Source organism: Mauremys mutica, chromosome 12 (genome assembly GCF_020497125.1).
Source record: "Mauremys mutica isolate MM-2020 ecotype Southern chromosome 12, ASM2049712v1, whole genome shotgun sequence".
Lineage (NCBI taxonomy): Eukaryota > Metazoa > Chordata > Testudines > Geoemydidae > Mauremys > Mauremys mutica.
The window spans coordinates 53,389,863-53,407,434 of record NC_059083.1 but is presented as its reverse complement, the minus strand read 5'-3'; the positions used below and the strand labels follow the sequence as shown (position 1 = coordinate 53,407,434).

The window sequence follows — 17,572 nt, the reverse complement described above, 5'->3', positions numbered from 1 at the left end:
GACTAGCAAGCAGTGGCAAAGGGCCAGCAACTGAGAGAAACAGGATCTTGCAAGGCACCAGGAAACTCAACCAGGAGACTCAACCAGGAGAATAAACAGCTGCTCCTTTCTTCAACCGGGCTTGAAACCCCAATCACTTTTAGCTGTGTGTAGCCTGGGAAGATTTAGCTTTTTAAAACCCCAAATCAAGGCTCATGTAACTTGCACTGAACAGACACACTGCTCCTGTATTGTCACTATCAGCCCACTAGGTTTTATGGTAATAGGGATTGTGGAAACTGAGCTGATCAGTTAGAAAATAACAAAAAAGAAAATGTTCTAAAGACAAGACCAGGATTTTCTTTGAAGAAAAGAGGGCTCGTCCGGGATTTGAACCCGGGACCTCTCGCACCCAAAGCGAGAATCATACCCCTAGACCAACGAGCCACCTGTTTAGAGCTTTTAGCTGAATGGTTCTTGTCTCTCACTGCTGTTTTAGTTTTGTTCACTTGTAGGAGTGATAAGATGATTGGAGTAGTCGCTTTTATTGACCCAACTTCTGTTGCTAAAGGACTTGAAGAACAGCTCTGTGAAGCTCAAGAGCTTGTCTGTTCACCAACAGAAGTTGGGCCAATAAAAGGTATTACCTCACCCACCCTGTCTCTCTCTTATGACTTTCTGTGACTTCAGTTGTCTGTTTTCCATGTTCACCTTTCTACTGCCATTTATTTCTTTTTGACTAAGTGGCTCCATTCTCTGGCCAGATTTCCTTTTCCTAGAACCTGCCTTCTCTCCTCTAGCTTCTCCTCCAACACCCAAAAGTGCCCAAGTCCTTCAGGACTAGAAAGCATCTTCACTTTCTGAACCTCTTCTGTAGTTCTTCTTTTAGACTTGTCCTTTCAATTTCAGCTCTCCCCGACAGCATGCACAGTGTCTGTGAGGAAGCCTAAGTGGTGCTCCAGAATCTTCATTCTGAGGATTAGTAAATAAGACACTTTCATCATGGGATCCCTTTCCCTTCCAACATACCACCTCCCAACGGATTCATCCTTAGATAAAATCTGTCCATCGATACATGGATAAGGTGATAGCGTAAGATGGCAAATCAGTTTTCAATACAAAGCCATATTTGTCTCGCTAATTAAAACCTACCAAAGATAGAGACGGGCTCCTGCAATCATATTTTTTAAAACTTTATCTTACAAAGATGTCAGGAACAGAGGAAACAAAGGAAAATAGGCGATTTGTGTCATTGAAGAACTAAGCTACCTTGAGTTCCTTAAGACTTACAGACTTTTTTGTACTTTTAATTTCAATGCACAATTTCCCTGTCTTTTTAGTGCTTTAAAAGTCCAACAGTCATGAAAGAATCTTATAATCGTATATTTGCAATTCCCAAATCTATCTTTCTTTCTTTCTTTGTTCTTACAGAGCCTTTAATATATTATGAGACCACATTAGAATAAAGCAGTGCTCTTACACCAGTATAAAATTCTAATCAGCAAAAGGAGAATGGTGTCCATGCATGCATTTTCAAATTTAGCTCCGATTTAATTCATTATAACGATTATAAAAAAAAATCAGTGCAAAGTCAGTCACTGTCACACTTATATGAGCAATTTGTTCTTTGCATAACAGAGAACAGAAGCTTTGAAACAAAGTTTTGTTGACCTGTTATTGCCACAATGGCTTATCAGTTTTCCTACAAAAGTGAACAAGAGCTACCAGTACACTCTTCTAGCCTGCCATTTTTTGAAGTCAAATGACAGTAAATTTGCATCTTCCACAAGTCTACTAGTTACAATATTGTCTACCTAGAGTACATTACCTCATTTTATCACAGCTGGTGCTAACTGTAGTTTATAATATAAATCCACTCAAAAACATCACAACTATTTTTTCTTTTGGACAGGAATAAACTATGTTCTTGGAGTTGATGTGCTTTATGTTGAATAAAAATGCATCAGCCTCATAGTCTTTGTATGTATATAATGCCCTATTATAGCTACAAATTTGTTCACTCTGTCTATTTGATCCACTCCTCCTTCACCCCAACAAAACAAACAAAGAAAATTCTTTATGTGGAGTTAAATTTGAAATTGCAAGGACATAATTCTCCTTTTACTGATAGATAAGTCACCCTGCTGGGAGCTTTCAGGGCACCTAGGACCCAATTCATGCCTCAAGCAGACATTACTCAAACTTTTGGCCGTTGGTTTCTCCATCACTAACAATCAGAGGATTTCTAACAGAGAATAACATATGATATACTAGGATGCTTGACACTTAAAACAACAACAACAACAACAACAAAAACAGCGGCAACAACAACAAAACAGGTCAAATCAAACCTTTCAGTGACACTAAGGAGCTGTGCCTAATCCAATAACGTGAACCGTAGAAAGAATCTCTCAGCTAAAGATAGCATAACATGATAACTATCAGGGAAACTTGCAAACAGACCGTTACTTGAGCCCATGTGCTTAGCTGTAGGCAGAGGAATGGAGGGTGAAATAAGAAGACGCGGAGGGGGCTAGAGAAGAAAGTGTGTGTATGGGGGGGCAGAATATTCAGAATGTGGGTGAGTGGAGGACAGTGGGTAGCGTAGGGGGCATGTGAAATGCAGAGTGTGAATGGATTGGCTGCAGATAATGATGAAAAGGAGTGGAATTTCCCCCACTTTTTCGTTTAGTTACCACTTAGCAAAATCATTCAGGTGTTAAAATAGTTTGCCATTGATATCTCAGACAGTTTCTACTGGAGGGGGGAAAGAGAGAGACACAGGATGAGAGTAGATATCATTCTGTTCTGTAGGAAAACCGGTAATTAATAATAATAATATTTAATAATTAATAAAATAATAGTAATTATTTATTATTATCTGCTCTCTCTCTTCCTCTCCTACTCCTTCTTTTAAATACAGTCAGTAATAATTATGTCAAAAGACAGATCACTGCCCTTCTAGTTCAAGAGTAAGCTCCCACATCTGAAAGAATGTAACTATGGGTTAGCAAGGAAATATTTTATTACTTCAGTTGTTTGGTTTTCATTGTGTGCCAATTTGTGTGCCAATGTACCTTACACACGAGCAGGGATATAGTCAGCAGAGTTTTGACATTAAAATAAGAGCAATAAATGGCTTCTGTAATTAGAACTATACTTTTTTTATTGTGTATTAAAAGTGAGATGCATGCAGCACGCTGTCAGATTGCTTTTGACACAAACTATTCTTTTCAGCAGTGCAGAGAGCTCTATACCAAGGAAAGATACATACAAAGGGGCATGTTTTCAGCGGGGTAGCGTGGCCGAGCGGTCTAAGGCGCTGGATTAAGGCTCCAGTCTCTTCGGAGGCGTGGGTTCGAATCCCACCGCTGCCAGAACATTTTTACGTCTTTCCTTCAGGATCCATTTTTTACATAGCTAAGTGAAGACTTTAAATGTCGTGGTGCTAATTAAGAGCTATGCTTTTGCACTTGCCTGATAGCCCCCTCCCAGAGAACCTGCACTTGCCTGAAGAGAGGGTCAGTTTTTAGGAAGGTGCTGTTTGTAGACGGTTTTCACAGCTCTAAAAACATCCGAAGTGGAATATCCCTCTGTGCATGACAACTATTCAGGGCATTAGCAGGGGGCTCTGTCTGGATCCCTGCAAAGCTGCTCTGTCTGTCACTTCTTCATGACAGCCAATGCTCCCTCCCTTTGTCATTATAGGCAAAGCAATTCACTGCAAGATAAATGTAGGAGAGAAGACTGAGTTCTTCTTTTCCACCCCTAAAATAGCTAAGTACAAATGGCCTGTATGCAATGTGCTCGGTGTGTCAGACCGATTATTAGAGAAACTAGAATCAACGGGTGTGACACAAGTGTGTAGCCTTAATCTTCTGCGAAACGGGTTCTTATAAGCTTAACCTGCTTTGGAAACACTACCCTATGACAGTATTTACCACATCAAAATTATCAAGCTTGTTTCTGCCTGGTTTCGAACCAGGGACCTTTCGCGTGTTAGGCGAACGTGATAACCACTACACTACAGAAACCCACTGGAAAAAGTCGCACTCCTTTATCTCCTAGATATTTCTAAGCTATCAGTAGTGCTGCTTTGTAGATGTCTTCATGTAACTGTACTGGTTTTTGTTAATTAATGGTTTTGTGTTGGCAGATGGTTGTGACTGTTACTTTGGTCTGTATGTGTGTTTGTGTATGGTAAAACTGTGTGTCCACAAACGTTCCCTAACTAACTGCTGTGATATTTGTAAATGTGTATGTGAGCTCATGATTATGTGATTTGTTTGTGAATGTGCACATACATACATGAAGCTTTGTGAATGCTTATGTATGACAATGCTTCTGTCTGTGTACGTGTAATCATTTTAAACGTATGCATACATGTGTATGTTTATGGTCTTTATGTGCCTATGTATGATTTTGCTTTTTGAAAAAAGTATCTGGGCTTGGTTCTGTTTCTTAATCTGTGGTTTGTACCGTCCTGTGCACTTATGAATGATTGTGACGTCTATGTCTCTGATAGATGTGTGTGCACACTTCCACGTGCGATTTTTCTATTTGCATGTATGTTGATGAATATGACAGTTTTATTATTACTATTATCCTCTACTAAGATAATGTCTGGGGACTGACCAAGATGAGGATCTCATTGTGCTAGTCAGACTAATAGTTTGTGTGTCGAATACCTTCCTGTGTGCACGCAAAATAACGTGATTAGTGTGTGTGTTTAGTATTGTGTGGTTTATGTGTACTTGCGCTTAAATGTGTTTTACTGTGAGTGTTGTTTCTTTGGGTGCTACATAATTCCATTGCACGGAGCTACATCCTGGCAATTTGTAGGCAGAATTTATAGGGTGAAAACACTGTGGTGCATTTATCCTGCAGTTTTGCAGTGAATGGCATTGCCTGCACAGCCCGTATATGATTAGCGTGTGACTGTTAGTGTGAGGGGGGTTTTTTTGTTTGTTTTTTTTACTATAAACCACATAGTGTGATTTGTGTGCCTGCACCTCTAGGAGCTGTTTGCACAAGAGAGTGATTTGCCAAAGTTTATGTATGCAACAATGCTGGTGGGTGGGTGTGTTGATGCGTTCTTGTGTGTATGTGCGGGTGCAGTTGTATTGCTGTGTATAGTATCAGAGGGGTAGCCGTGTTAGTCTGGTTCTGTTGAAGTAGCAAAGAATCCTGTGGCACCTTATAGACTAACAGACGTTTTGCAGCATGAGCTTTCGTGGGTGAATACCCACTTCTTCGGATGCAAGCAGTGGAAATTTCCAGGGGCAGGTGTATATATTGCTTCTTGCTTGCTTATATATACACCTGCCCCTGGAAATTTCCACTGCTTGCATCCGAAGAAGTGGGTATTCACCCACGAAAGCTCATGCTGCAAAACGTCTGTTAGTCTATAAGGCCTGGTCTACACTAGGACTTTAATTCGAATTTAGCAGCGTTAATTCGAACTAACCGCTCAACCGTCCACACCAGGAAGCCATTTAATTCGAACTAGAGGGCTCTTTAGTTCGAATTCGGTACTCCACCCCGACAGGTGGAGTAACGCTAAATTCGACATGGCTAGCTCGAATTAGGCTAGGTGTGGATGCAAATCGATCTTAGTAGCTCCGGGAGCTATCCCACAGTGCACCACTCTGTTGACGCTCTGGACAGCAGTCGGAGCTTGGATTCTCTGACCAGCCACACAGGAAATGACCCGGGAAAATTTGAATTCCTTTTCCTGTCTGGGCACTTTGAATCTGACGTCCTGGCTGGACATCGGGGCGAGCTCCGCAGCACCTGCAACGATGCAGAGCTCTCCAGCAGAGGAGTTCATGTTATCTGTGAATAGAAAGAGGGACCCAGCATAGACTGACTGGAAACTCTTTGATCTGATCGGTGTGTGGGGCGAGGAGTCTGTGCTTTCGGAGCTGCGCTCCAAAACACGGAATGCAAAGACCTACGAGAAGGTCTCCAAAGCCATGATACAGACAGAGGATACAGCCGGGATGCAACGCAGTGCCGCGTGAAAATAAAGGACCCCAGACAAGGCTACCAAAAAATCAAACTGGCAAACGGACGCTACGGAGCCTGCCACCACTGCCCCACCAGTGAGCATGGACTCTGATGATGGGACAGTGTCGACGGACAGTTCCTCGGCGATGTTCGCGGACGGGGAAGATGAGGAAGGGTTTGTGGAGGACGAGGCAGGCGACAGCGCTTACAACGCTGGTTTCCCCGACAGCCAGGATCTATTCATCACCGTCACGGAGATCCCCCAACAACCCTCCCCGGCCATGAACCCGGATCCTGAATCAGGGGAAGGAGCAGTCGGTAAGTGCTTTAACCATGTTAACTTTTATTCTTAATATAACAGGAATCTTAAGTGTGTGAAAAGGAGGGCTCTCTATATATGGGGATAGAACAGAAATCATCCTTGGAGATCTCCACGAAGCTCTCCTTGCGTTAATCGAAAAGCATCAGCAGGAGGTTCCTGGGGAGAGCTGCCTTATTGGGTGCTCCGTGGTAGCACACTTTTCCGCGCAAGGCTTTCATGAGGTACTCAGGGAGCACTGCCTCCCCAAGCACGGCTGCATCGGTCCCTGGTTTGTGCTAGCTTTCACGCAGCATGCGCTCTCTATCTCCTTCAGTGACCGTCCTCAGGGTGATCTCGCTCGGAGACTCCTGCATCTAATTAGGGTAATTACTGTAATTTTATGCCTGGTCCAAAGTATTTTTAAAAAATCTACGGACAGACGGCATAGCACAGACTCAGCACGCAGCTGCGTGACGAGCGTAACAGAAAGCCAAAGAATATAATGGACGCTCATGGAGGGAGGGGGGAATGAGGACGCAAGGTATCCCACAGTTCCTGCTGTCTCCGAAAAGTATTTGCATTCTTGGATGAGCTCCAAATGCTTCTAGGGTTAAACACAGTGTCTGCGGTGGGTCAGGGCATAGTTCGGCAATTTGCGCACACACCCCACCCACCACCAGAAGTGAAAACAATCCTCTGTTGACTCTTTTACATGTCACCCTATCTTTACTGAATGCTGCAGATAGACGCGATGGTGCAGCACTCAACACCAACATCCTTGCTCCCCCCACGCTATGGATGGCTGATGGTACAAAACGACTGGTATCCGTCCTCATCATCAGCCTATTGGCACATGGGGCAGTGCAAAAGGACTGGTAACCATGCGTAATAGCATCTGTGACGTCGATCAAGGACGCCTGGCCCTAATTTTTCATGGTAGATGGTGCAGTATGTCTGGTAACCGTCCTCATCATTGCAACAGGGGGCTGAGCTCCATCAGCCCCCACCCTTCCTGTGTAAAGAAAAGATTGAATTGCCCCTGGACTAGCAGAGGGATGATGGGCTCCTTCATCCACAGTAATTAATGTCCCGCCTGGACTATCATTGCAGCTGGAGGCTTCCTTCCACTCATTTCTCACAAACAAGTCACTGTGTCTTATTCCTGCATTCTTTATTACTTCATCACACAAGTGGTGGGACAATGGTATGGTAGCCCAGGAAGGCTGTGGGAAGGCCGGAATGAACAGGTGGTGTTGTTGCAGGAGCACCCCCTGTGAATAGCATACAGCTCCAAATTTATGCAGGATCGGACACAGAGCAGCTGTGCTCTCTGGTTCTATGATACAGTGGTTCTCTAGTACACTTGCCCATAATCTAGGCAGGACTGATTCTATTTTTACATACCAAAAAGGAGGGATTGACTCAGGGAGTCATTCCCAATTTTTGCTTTTGCGCCCCTGGCTGCTTGGCCAGGGGCACTTATGACAGCACCAAATGGTGCAGTGCAAAAGGACAGGTAACCATGCCCATCTTATTACCATCTTATTACCAATTTATGGTATGGTAGATGGTACAATATGGCTGGCAACCATCTCTGCTGTCATGCAAAAGCAAAAGCATGCTGCTGTGTAGCGCTGCTGGACCGCCTCTGTCAGCGGCATCTAGTACACATACGGTGACATACACAAAAGGCAAAACAGTGTCCATGGTTGCCACGCTATGGCGTATGCCAGGGCAATTCTGGGAAAACGGGCTTGAAATGATTGTCTGCCGTTGCTTTCCCGGAGGAAGGAATGACTGGCGACATTTACCCAGAATCCACCGCGAAAATTATTTGTGCCCCAGCAGGCACAGGGGTCTCAACCCAGACTTCACAGAGACAGCCTACACTCAGTTAATTGTTCGCAAAAATGTATCTTTGCAAGGAATTCACTCCCTGTTTCCCATCTCACAGCTTCCACTGTCTCCAGACCTGCCACAGCATCCCCCTCGCAGAGGCTGGCAAAGATTAGGCGGCGAAAGAAAAAGACAAGGGACAAGATGTTCGAGGAAACGTATGGGCTGCTACCTAGCAGAGGCGGACCAGCAGAGCCAGTGGAGGGAGACCGTCTCTCTGTGCCAGCGCTCACACAGCGAACGGGAGGAGAGGTGGCGTGAGGAAGACAAGCAGGCGACTGAAACGCTGCTTGGACTAGTGAGGGAGCAAACGGACACGCTCAGGCGCCTTGTGGATGTTCTGCAGGACCGCAGGAGGACAGAGACACCCTGCAGTGTATCTGCAACCGCATTTCCCGTGCCACAAAGTCCCATACCCCCCTCACCGAAAATAATCAGGAGGAGGGGCGGCCGGGGACGTGAATACTGTCACTGCACCACAGCACAGTGCTCAAGTACCCAAAAGCTCTCATACCCTACATTTGCCGAAGTCCTTCACTTCCAGACTCACAGTAGTCCCAATCCCAGTCCCATCCCCTAACTGTCTACTTAATTAATAAAAATGCTTTGCTGTTAATTACTGTTTCCGTTATGGTTTTTCAAAGAAGACTGTGTTTGAATGGGGGGCGTGGGGAAGGGGGTGGTTAATTGCATAGGACAGTCACCTTTCCCAGGGTACAGACACGGGGGCAGGATCAGCAGCGGGTCACACACACGGTGCAGTCAGTAGGCACCCTGGTCGGTATGGGAGGTGGTTTCCAGGATCTGTGTGGGCGGGGGAGATGTGACTTTGCAGCGGGGGAGGGCGGTTACAGATCTTATACAGCGGTCCTTGTCCTGGACCGCTGAGTCACGCAGCTGAGGAATCTGTATCCATCCTCCTCCACCACAAGGTCACATATCCGCCCGCACACAGAATTCCATAAAGAGGGATGGCAGGCTCCGTTGAAAGAAGCATTCCGGCACTGCGGACTGCTCTAGGAGCAGGAGCCTGTCATTCCTTGAGTTTAGAGGCGGTCTTTACATCACCGCACACCCTACCCAGCACAGTCTGCGTCCCAGTTTCAACCCTTTCACGAAAAGTCATGAATAAAGAAACCTTTGTTAAGTAATAATGGGACATGTATTTTATTTTTACACATGTGCTGGAAGTGGGGGTAACGGGGTGAACGGGGTATGTAACCGAAGAGGAGAGTCAACAGTCAGTGGGTAAAGAAACAGGGGCAGGTTCAGCTTCTCTGTAAAGAAACTGAACAGTCACAGGTCACGCTGCTCGCTGGTATTTGAAGAGTTCCTTGTCGCTGTCCCAGGCGCCTGTATAGGGCTTCATGAGCAAGTGCATTAGCGGGCAGGCTGGGTCCCCGAGGATGACTATAGGCATCTGCACATCCACAACAGTTATTTCGTGGTCCGGGAAGAAACTACCTTCCTGCAGGCGTCTGAGCAGCCCACAGTTCCTGAAAACACACGCATCATGAACCTTGCCCGGCCACCCGACGTTGATGTTTGTAAAACGTCCCCTATGGTCCCCCAGTGCTTGCAGCACCATTGAAAAGTAGCCCAATTTCTCAGCAGCTGACTGTGGAAGAGGTGGACGATAAAGTGCGAGGAGGAGAAAACGGCGATGATCGCAGCGGGCTCCGTGCTTGCAGTGCTGTGGCGTCCGCGCTGTCACTGACCAGAAAAGTGCACGAACAGATTGCCCGCAGGCGCTTTCACGGAGGGAGGGAGGGAGGTTGTGATTGACGGTTCAATGACGACACTTACCCAAAACCACCCTCGACACATTTCTCCCCCCAGCAGGCATTGGGGGCTCTACCCAGCATTCCAATGGGCAGCGGGGACTGCGGGAACTGTGGGATAGCTTCCCACAGTGCACCGCTTCCAAAGTCGACGCTGGCCTCATGAATGTGGACTCAGAAATTCGAATTAGTGTATTTAGTATGGATACACAAATTCGACTTCATAAGGTCGAATCCACAAATTCGAACTAAGTTGATTCGAAATAGTCTTGTAGTGTAGACAAGGCCTAAGGTGCCACAGGATTCTTTGCTAATTGCTGTGTATGTAACAATACGACTGTGAATGTTGTTTCTCCATCCGCGTGCGTGCAAATGGGAACGACTTAAGTCGCCTCTCCTCCTTTGCCCCGCCCAACCCAACCCCAGCTGTCTGCTACGCTTTGTCTGGGTTTCTCTAGAGCTATAGCAGAAATAATCAGTCTTGCTTCCCCACCCCCACCCCCAAAAAGCAACACTCTTCCGCAGCAAAGCATCCACTTAATTATGCGCTGCAGGTCTCCATTCAAGCGACCCAAATTCCTCCCTCCTTAGCGTACCAAGCAGCCCGTTCAGGCAGCCCAGCCCCGCACCCCTTTCCCAAAAATAACCCTGCTACTGATCGTGCCCCTCTTTAAACACCGCCTTCCCATGCCGCGCTCTTTGCCAGGAGTCCTGAAAACACTTCCCACCGCCCGCGCATTCCCCTCTTACAGAGAGAGTTTCCCCCCAGGAAATCCCACCTGGTCCCCCTCCTGGCAGGCTGCGTGCCCCTTCGGCCCCCGGTTCTATGCCCTGCTGTTCGGCCACTTCTAGCTTTTCAAAGCCCCCTTTGGGGAGCTAAGTTGCAGGGCGCCCTGCGCTACGGGGTACATGTCACCCTGGAGAAAGGTTGCTCTAGAGGGGCTGTTTTATCCACAGCCTCCTGACATAGCTTCTTGATTCCTTCTCCCCCACGATCTCTTCTTCCCCACTTCCCCACCAGCTTGGTTCTCCCTGGTTAACTCCTCCCCCGTTTGTTTTGTTTTTCTTCCTGCTATTCCCTTGTCTAAATGCTGCCAGGCTCAGCAAAAACTCATCAGACCACCTGGCAAGTTTCCAACCCCAGAGAGACGCAGGCAAGCTAAGGATCTCGCTGCCTTATCCCTGTGTGTTTGTACAACTCACCCTGAGAAAAGATCTCCTACGCGGTAGAATTAAGTCAGGACATATTTTGTACTGTCCAGAGGCAAATTGTGCATGTTTTTTAGAGTGTCAATAAATATTTAACAAAAAAAAAAAAAAACGGGGCTCGTCCGGGATTTGAACCCGGGACCTCTCGCACCCAAAGCGAGAATCATACCCCTAGACCAACGAGCCGTATGTATAGAGTGTCGGTGAGAAAGTACTTGAGAGCTGCCACTAGCTAATGCGTTGCATGTGGATTTTGCTCTTTCGGATTTACATTTTTCTTCCATTCTCTTGCTTCAACTCACTTTCGTCTCCCTCTGCCAACACTTCAGCGTCCAGTTTTGCTCATTTTTCAACGAAAGCGAATTGACTTTAATTCCTTTTTTCCCCTTTAATCCCTTCCCCTCTCCAGTCATTCATTCTTCCTTTCCAACAACATAAGTGAAAAACGTATCACCCATCTGATCTGCCAGTTCCTAAATTTCTGGTAACAGCTGTAGAGAGCAGCAGATTTTTATCCTACCGATTCCCACCCCCCACTCATTCTTTTTGTAATGTAAACAAAGGCAGCAACTGCTTCCAGTTAAAAACCTTCCAAAGGAAAAGGGACTATAAGGTACTAAATTTTAAAATCCATGATTGCAGGTGCTTAGATGATCCAACATTATCTATCTCTAACCTTTCTAAGAATTTACCATTTGCAGTGTGGCCCCAAGGATATTAGGGTGACAAGGGGGGTGAGTAACATCTCGTGTGGGACCAACTTCTGTTGGTGAAAGTGACCTGAAGAATAGCTCTGCTTCAAAGTTTGTCTCCTCAAGACACCGCTTGACATTTGAAAGAGTCAAGGAATGTGACTGATCTCCTGGAAAGCGAGATAAAAGCTTTTGTTGAAATAAATAAATAACAATTTTTTAAAATGAAAGGGAGGGATGGAAAAAAAGACACATCAGGCCCCAGCGAGATTTGAACTCGCGACCCCTGGTTTACAAGACCAGTGCTCTAACCCCTGAGCTATGGAGCCTCTTGCTGAAAAAAACTTCTTCTGTCTTGCCCAGATTGGTGAAGATCTTTTGACTTGTGCTTTGTTCAGGATCTGGATCAATGTTCTGTCCCCAAATAAAAGTATCTTTATTCACCAGGAGTCGATGGCAATGTAAGGAGAGTGATCATTGCACCTAGATTTGCATAAAAAGCCTCCTTCTGATCGTCCTCCAACCTCTGTAGCCAGCTTTAAGAAACAAACAGAAAAAGGGACTTGCCACATGCACACTGCTGGCCAGCTGCCTCTGTCCCTGGAAAAAATGTGTGGTAACGCTACCACCTGCTGTACTGAATCTGTATTGCACCCCGAAGATTAGCTAAATTAAATACCTCTTGCCAGAAGTGGAAATCAATAGTTTGCGGTGCTGTGTGTTCACTGCACTGTATTTGCATACAACAAATGAAGCAGATCATATGTCATCACATTAATTGCTTAGCACTTTTCTTTTTTCCCCAAAGCACTCACCAGACTTTGATTAAAGAATGTATTAAATGGATTAGATGTATTAAATTGGTGATGGATAATGTCATTGTGATACCCAGGAATAAAATCCAGGATGCTGTTTCCCACTCCCCTTTTCTAACCCATACACAATACTGCCTCCGCCTAGATGTTTGCTGCATGTGCATGGTTTAGTCAATGGCATCCAGCATGGCATGCACTTGCATTTCTACATTTTGCAATAATGAGAAGCAATATACTCTGAGTATTGTAATGTACTCTAAGAACTCTGTCTGAGTTCTACCACATCAGAAGAACCAGAAGTTGAGTATTATATACAATTTACATTACAGTAGGTCTCATTCCCCTTTCTTGTAGACAAGCACCACAGACTTCTTCCAGGAGCTGGGAGCTTCTTCCAGGAGCTGGGAGTACAGAGCAACTGTTTGCATTTGTTGAAAATGGCAGTTAGTACCAGGCAGCCAGGGTTTAATTTTTTCAGGAAGTTGTAGCAAATGCCATCTTCTCCCGGGGCTGTGTTTTTGGTCTTTGTAAGTCTGGTCAGTCTCTACTTCCTATGCTGTAAAGGCTTGTTCCAGGTCCTCTGCATAGTCAAGGTGGGGTAAAGGATGAAGGCACCCTGGATGCTGTGTGTCGTTCTGAGCTACATGATCAAACACATCCTTGAAGTACAAGAATACGGTAATCTCTCAGACAGGATTGCACAGTAGGATGAGGGCCCATCTAGGATCTCTCTCATAGCCTTAAGGCAGTTTGACTGGCAGAGCTTCTGGATCCTGGATGCTGCTTCTGGGTCATAGTGGCAACTGAAGCTCCTTCTCCTGTGGTGGTTGTTGTTGTTGTTATGTCTCCACGCAGGAGCTCTGTGAGCAGTTGGTGTGTTCTCCTGAGTTCCCTTCCTCCCAGATATGATTTTTACAAACAGGGCTTAGTGAGTCTGTCTACAAGGAGGTCAAAGTCATTGAAGGAAGCTGTCCTCGCCAACTCCTCCATCCAAGTGGTTTGCCATGGTGTGGCAGCCCTCGCCGAAGGCTGCTGCTCCTCTGGCTGCTCAATCTCCACAAGCTCAGGCTAGAAAACTGCTGTGGGATTAGCCTGTTGCCTATTTTCCTCCCGGTGCTGAGTACTCTGTTCAGCCGGATCTTGAGGCATGATCTCTGGAATGAGTGCAGTCTTTCTTTACAGTTTTTAGGGCAGCACTTGTCCTTTTAGGAAGGACAGTTTTAGGGGCAGCAGTACTCACCCTTTTAGGGATGTGGTCTTGCTTGGGAGTTTCCAGAGCAACACTGGTCCTTTTGTGGAAGAGTTCTGTCTGGGGGGTGGTCTTTGATGCAGTGTGAGAGTCAGGGCCAGCTTTAGGAAGTGCGGGGCCCAATTTAAACATTTTTGGCGAGGCCCTGGCAAGGATGACTTAAAAAAAAAAACATGTAAAAAAAAGCCTTTCATTTCTTAGCAACCGGTTCCCTATAAAAAGTTCTGATTTAATGGATGTGCCACAGTATGTATTTTTTGTACCACTAGGGTTACCATACATCCGGATGGTGATTTAAGAACCAAAAAGCCTGACATGTCCAGGAAAATACGGATGTATGCTAACCCTACCTGAAGTTCTTTTTTAAAAAGATCGTCTTGAACTAGAAATGAGCTCCATTTCACATGTGTGGGTCCCCACCACTCCCTGGGGATGTGCTAAGATGACCAGATATCCCGATTTTATGGGGATGGTCCTGATTTTTGGGTCTTTTTCTTATATAGGATCCTATTACCCCCCACCCCCGTTCCAATTTTTCACACTTGCTGTCCGGTCACCCTAGGGTGTGCACATGTGTGGGTCCCAGCTGCTCCCTGCCCCCCTCATTGAAGCAGGTGTGCAGGGTTACTGCCTTGGGAACTGCAGGGCACCAGTGGACATGGGGCTGGCTGGAGGCAGGGCAGGGTCTGACTGGAGGTAGGGTCTGGCTGCAGGCAGGGCAAGGGGTGTGGGGCTGGCTGGAGACAGGGGGGTGTGGGGTGGGCTGGCTGGCTTCAGGCAGGGCTGCAGGGGGGTGCGGCATGGGTTGGCGGGGCTGGAGACAGAGGAGTGCGGGACTGGCTGGCTTCAGGCACGGGGGTGCGGCAGGGATTGGCTGTAAACAGGGCAGGGGGTGTGGGGTTGGTGCAGGCAGGACAGGGGGTGCAGGCTGGCTGGAGACAGGGCAGGGGGAGCGGGGCTGGCTGAAGACAGGGGTTGGCTGCAGGCAGGGGCTGGTGCAGGCAGGGCAGGGGGTGGGTACGGTGGGTACAGCCCACCTCATCCCTCCCCCTCCAGGGTAGCAGCAGCAGCCCAGGGCTCTGGGGGCTATTTAAAGGGCTGGGGCTCCCCTGCTTTCACCGCCTCGGCCCTTTAAATAGCCACGGGAGCCCTGGGGAAGCGGTGGGGCTCCAGCGGCTATTTAAAGGGCCAGGGCAGTAGAAGCAATGGGAGCCCTGGACTTTTTAAATAGTCCCCAGAGCCCCACAGCCCTACCCCAGGGCTCCAGCAGTGGGGCTCTGGTGGCAATTTAAAGGGCCAGGGGCTCCAGTCCCTGCTGGGAGCCCCAGGCCCTTTAAATTGCCCCCTAGGGAAGCCAGGCCAGCCCAGTACAGCGCACCGGCTCTTGTCAGTATGCAGTACTGGTGCTTGGGTGCAGGGCCCTCTTAGGGGCGGGGCCCAACTCAGGGGAATTGGTTGAATCAGCCTTAAGCCAGCCCTGGTGAGAGCTTCTGGGGGCAAGGTCCTGTTGGGTGGTCTTGGAGGTCGAGTCTTCTACAAAGTGCACTTTCTGCCTCAGTAATTAAACTGGTAAGAACACATATAAAAATGTTATTAAAGCTAATGTTAAAATTACATAATACACAGGTTGAGATAAAGCGTGTCAGTACAATATATGCAAGTGCTATACCGTAGCCCCAATGCTCTTTTCTGCTCTCCCATAACTAGCTCCAACATGCAATCAGTCATACAGAAGATACTTCCGGTTTCTCTCCATAGCAGTCCAGTGCCTTGCCTTCGTATAGCCGCACACTCTGCATGGCTTGTCCCCATTCCCCTGGCGGACTGCTCCCTTCAGCGGATCACAATTGAGCTGGGCCCTATTGATGAATCTCCAGCTAGCAAATCAGGTGAAGCTGCCTCGAGGGAGGAACTGGTTACTGGCGTCCCAGTTGCATGTCACTTTGAAGGCCTTGCCCTGCTCTGGCTTCCATCTCAGGTTTTCCTTATACTGCCAACAGGTGGCATCCTTCAGGGTCCTCTCCAGCACGGTTTTAGCTCTCAGTCTAGAAACTTCCTTTTAAAGAAAATGACAGCTACCTGCTCGGGGTGACTCTGGGCAGGTAGCTGGGCTTTGGCACAATACGCAGTATGTATAGGCGCCGATTTCTGCTTCCGCCAGTGGGTGCTCGACCTGCCTCTGCCCCTGGCCCCACCCAGACTCCACCCCTTCCATGAGGCCCGGCCCCTGCCATGCCCCTCCCACCCCTGTCCCGACCCCATTCCAACCCCTTCCCCAAAGTCCCCGCCCCAACTCCGCACCCTCCCTGCCCCTATTCTGACTCCTTCCCCAAATCCTCACCCCGGCCCTCACCTCTTCCCCACCTCCTCCCCTGAGCACACCACGTTCTCGCTCCTTCCCACCTCTCCCGGGGGGCAGCAGCAGGGTGGGAAGCGCTGGGAGGTAGGCAGAGGTGTGGGGACATGGCACACTCAGGGGAGGAGGTGGCAGAGGAGGAGGTGGGGGGAGGGGATCTTGGCTGCTGGTGGGTGCAAAGCACCCACTAATTTTTCCCTGTGGATGCTCCAGCCCCAGAGGACCCATGGAGTCAGCACCTTTGCCAGTATCAGCAGACTAGTGATAAGATCACAAGCACTGGCAACCTTGGGAACTCCAACTCATTGTTTTCCACTTGAGAAGAGCTTGAATGCTCAGTGGATTCACCCTTCGCTAATAGACTTTCTGGATGTCAGTAATGAGTGTAAAATCATTGTAAACATTATCATTGCCAGTCTCTTCTCAATTGGCCTTTGTTTTGAATGACTTTGTCCAATTCTGTCCCATATGTCTCTCTGTAGTCACAGAGCTGCTCTAAGGTTATTGGGCCTTGTTCTTATTTTGGTTTTTAGTTAAGTTCTTAATCTCTCTAATACAGGATGATGATGATGATCTTTTGACCCGTGTTTTGCTCAGATTGCTATCAATGTTCCAAACCCAAGGAAACGTATCCTTATTCACCAGGAGTTGATGGAAATATACGGAGAGTGATCTTGGCACCTAAATACACATAAAAAGCATTTGTTGGATCTTCCTCCACGCTCTTCAGCCAGCTTTAAGAAAGAAACAAGAAAAGGGACTTAAGCCAGTTGCAGTCGGCCCACCAGCTGGGTCTTTCCTTGGAAAAAATAAGTGGAAATGCTACAAGCTGCTGCACTGAGTGTGTTTTGCACCCTGAAGGTTGGTTAAGTTAAAAATATCTCCCCAGAAGTGGAAATTAATAGTTTGGCACGTTGTGTGTTCTCTGGACTTTATTTGCACACAACAAGTACAGCAGATCATATGTCATCATATTAATTGCTTGGCACTTTACTTTTTTTCCCAAAGCACTAAGCAAGCTTTTATTAAGGAATGTATTAAATACATTAAATGCATTAATTGGTGAGAGATTATGTCATTGTGATAGCCAGGAAGGAATCCAGGATCCTGTTTCCCACTCCCCTTTTCTAACCCATACCCAATACTGCCTGTGACTAGATGTTTGCTACATATGCATGGTTTAATCAATGGCATCCTTCATGGTGTGCACTTGCATTTCTACACTGTGCAATAATGAGAAGAAATATACTCTGTCAGATTCATTTAGGATTTTATATCATGCTGA

General features: G+C 47.0%; 5 non-coding genes across 5 annotated transcripts; 1 reads left to right on the top strand and 4 right to left on the bottom strand.

Annotated features, from left to right (window-relative positions):
• Positions 1 to 354: 354 nt before the first annotated feature.
• TRNAP-UGG lies at positions 355 to 426 on the bottom strand. Its single transcript has one exon. It is a non-coding gene; the product is annotated as a tRNA-Pro (tRNA).
• A 2,848-nt stretch (positions 427 to 3,274) lies between these two features.
• TRNAL-AAG lies at positions 3,275 to 3,356 on the top strand. The gene has a single exon. It is a non-coding gene; the product is annotated as a tRNA-Leu (tRNA).
• Positions 3,357 to 3,940: 584 nt separating this feature from the next.
• On the bottom strand, positions 3,941 to 4,013 carry TRNAV-AAC. Its single transcript has one exon. It is a non-coding gene; the product is annotated as a tRNA-Val (tRNA).
• A 7,276-nt stretch (positions 4,014 to 11,289) lies between these two features.
• On the bottom strand, positions 11,290 to 11,361 carry TRNAP-UGG. Its single transcript has one exon. It is a non-coding gene; the product is annotated as a tRNA-Pro (tRNA).
• Positions 11,362 to 12,123: 762 nt separating this feature from the next.
• TRNAT-UGU lies at positions 12,124 to 12,196 on the bottom strand. The gene has a single exon. It is a non-coding gene; the product is annotated as a tRNA-Thr (tRNA).
• Between the last annotated feature and the right edge of the window lie 5,376 nt (positions 12,197 to 17,572).